Source organism: Condylura cristata, unplaced genomic scaffold (genome assembly GCF_000260355.1).
Source record: "Condylura cristata isolate star-nosed mole 26May11 unplaced genomic scaffold, ConCri1.0 scaffold00026, whole genome shotgun sequence".
Lineage (NCBI taxonomy): Eukaryota > Metazoa > Chordata > Mammalia > Eulipotyphla > Talpidae > Condylura > Condylura cristata.
This window is the reverse complement of record NW_004567127.1, coordinates 7,378,629-7,381,531: the sequence shown is the minus strand read 5'-3', so window position 1 is coordinate 7,381,531 and position 2,903 is coordinate 7,378,629. Positions and strand designations below refer to the sequence as shown.

The following is a 2,903-nucleotide window of genomic DNA, read 5'->3' as shown; positions in this document are numbered from 1 at the left end:
CGGGGGTGCCCGGGCCGAGGGCGTGCGAGGGGGAGTGACTCCCTGCGCGAGGGCGTGAGTGGTGTGTGTGGAGGGGCGCGCGCGAGCGGGGGGTGGGGTGGGGGCGGGGAGATGAGGCGAGCTGGCGCGTCTCGGGGCGAGTGGAGGAATCCGAGGGTGTGCCTGGAGGGGGCCGAGGGAGCGACGCGGTGTGAGCGCGTGTGCCGGCGAGGGTGGGCACGGGGAGCGCGTGCCAAGGTGAGCTCGGCTCGGGGGGTGGGGACGGAGCGGGGACGGACGCGGGAGTGTGATCTCGGGGACTTGGGTGCGGGGGCCCAGAGAGAGGTGGCAGAAGAGCCAGCGTGCGCGCGTGCGGCGTGTGTGGACCGAGGCGTGTGTCTTTACCACTGACTGTCCACGCGACAGCAGCACCTGCAGCCGAGCCCGGCCATCTGGGGAGTCGGAGCCGTCCCCGTGCCACCTTCCCGGCGCACGCTGGCTCTGGGCTCCGCGAGCCGGGGCAGAGAGGTCCCAGGGCGGAGGACACCCTCGGCCCTGACGGCCCTCTCCTACCGTGCGTGAGGGCACGACCCTAAGGTAGGGGGCTCGCCCTCAGGTCTCACCACGTGTACCCGGTCCGCGAGTCTGGACAGGAAGGGTGAACTCTCAACCCGAGTCGTCCAGTCCTTCAATCTCTCCGGGACGCCCGGGAATCTTCAACGTCTCGGCTGAGGATAAAGAGCCGCCAAGCTCCGGGACCCCGGCGTCCCTGGGCATCCCGGCCGAGCGTTATCCGGTCCAGACGCGCACACCCCTGGGGGCGACACGCTGAGGGTTCAGTCCCTGCACGCCGGCGCCTCCAGCTTTCCGCGGGTCCCTGGTCTGGGCGCCGGGAATCCCGGGACCTGGGCCTGGCGCGGGGGAGGCGAGACGCTGAAGTCAGCAGGGACCGCTAGGCGGGTCTGGAGCGATCGCTGCTGGGCGTGGAGAGGCGTGCGCCGAGACCGAGACCGAGACCAGGGCAGAGTGGGGAGGAGGGGAAGTGCTGGAAAGGCTGGTGTTGGGCTGGGGGGCTGGGAAGGAACCCTGAGCCCAGAACTGGACTTCTGTTCTGGGACAACCCTATGCCAAAGCGGGTGGGTCATTGTGTTCTAGGCCCCTGGGGGCCCCGGGCAGCGCCAGACCCCCTGCTCACCCACCCCTCCCACTCTGTACAAAGCCCCGCTTGGTGTGTACGTCTGAAAGGTGTACAATTGGCCCATCAAGAGGTGGGTGTGGGCTTCATTAGCATTTGCCAGAGTCCCAGCGTGGTGTGAGATTTGCATAGTGATTTGCATACAGTAATAATGATTAACAACACTGCCACTCCCTGGCAGACAGGGGAAGGATTCAGGGAAGGCCCTGGCACTGCCCCTGCCTCCCTCCTTCCTTCCCCCTGGGGAAGAGCTAATTTTCTCACAACTTCTGCCCCCACCTCTTGGACCCCTAAAAGGCCTGGGACTCTTGGTGGCCGATCCAGGGAGAGACACTTTCTTCAGTCCTCCATCAGGATGGCTAACTCGGAGCTCAAACACACTATTTTATTTCTTCCCAGGTTTGAACGCCTCTGCATTCCAGCCTTGGTTTTGCATCTAAGGTGTGGTTCTGGGCTGCATCCATCCCAAAGCTGGGAGGTTGTGAAGACCTCAGCACATTAGCTGGTGGGGGTGGGGGGAGATAGGCAGAGGGCCTTCCTCTTGTTCAGTATGGGACAGCTCTGTCCTCCTGGGCCTTGTGAACCCTGATGGAAGGTAGGACACCCTTCAGATACAGCTCCCCACGCTCCGCTACTGAGCCCAGCCTGGCACCTCGTTGTCAAGGGAAGGAACTCTGGACTCTGCTTTCCTTTCGAGACCATCTAGAGGAAAATAGAGAACTCTTGAGTCTCTAGGTTACTTACCAGTCCTTCCCGCAGCCAGGTAACCTGGAAAATGAAAGCAAATGACATGCAGAAGGTGCCCCTTGGCCTGGGCAGCTGCAGGAGGCCCAGCTGGGGGCTTTCCCTCACTTCCCTTCTCTCCCCCCCCCCAGCCCCCCAAGTTCTCCTCTTCAGGCTCCGCTTGGCCTCGCCTTCCCCCTCTCTGCCTCTGGCCTGGCCTGGCCGGGATTTTCACTTGCTTTTCCCCCATGACGCGGCCGCTTTTCTTTTAACTCTCAGTTTCTATTTAAAAAGCTAATTTGGGAGCTTGTCGATGCTCCCAATTCAGACATTTTAAATAGGAACTGCAAGTCAGGAGCTGCCAGGGCACTAGATCTCCTCCCTTTGCCACCGGCACAGCCAAGGTATTTGTTCAGCTACTGCTCTGGCCCTGACCACTGAGAGTGAGAGTGTGTGTGTGTGTGTGTGTGTGTATGTGTGTGTGTAAGAGAGCGTGAGTGCTGTCAGGGTGTATTTCAGGCAATCTTTTCTATTTAAAGACGGTGCTCCAACTGACGACTGTTCCCGGTGTGTGTGTCCTTTCCAAGCCATGCACACATGAGGATTCTTCCCCAGTCCCATGGCTCTGGCCACTGTTTGCAGAGCTTGTCACCGCGTGGACGGTGAGAATGAGAGGCAGCCCAGCCCAAAGTAGCAGCCTCTTTCCAGCACGCCAGGCTGGTTCCCAGGTTCCCAGGACTGCTCTGCCGGGCCTGGCTCCGTGAATGGCACCTCAGAATGTCTACCCTCTGCTCGCAACTGCCCTACTTCAACTTGCCCCAGCAGGAGGCAAGAATTTGGCCAGTGGGACTGCACCTCTGAGGATGCCAGCTTTGGACATTCAGCGAGCTGTGTACCTGGGACATCAAAACACACAGACTCTGAGGTCAGACTGCCTGTGTTTGAACCTGTCCTGTTATCAGTAGCTGTGTGACCTTGGAGAAGCAACTTAACCTCTCTGTGCCTT

General features: G+C 60.9%; 1 protein-coding gene across 3 annotated transcripts in view; it reads right to left on the bottom strand.

Annotated features, from left to right (window-relative positions):
• The window catches only part of KCND3 (potassium channel, voltage gated Shal related subfamily D, member 3), a 201,720-nt gene extending 200,731 nt beyond the window's left edge, over positions 1-989 (bottom strand). For 2 of the 3 annotated variants that reach the window (XM_004689649.2, XM_004689650.2), the window contains exon 1: positions 603-989. The gene's annotated coding sequence lies outside the window, so the exon portion shown is untranslated. The remainder of the gene's footprint in view (positions 1-602) is intronic. The other variant, XM_012730119.1, reaches the window with a different exon arrangement.
• Positions 990-2,903: the final 1,914 nt, after the last annotated feature.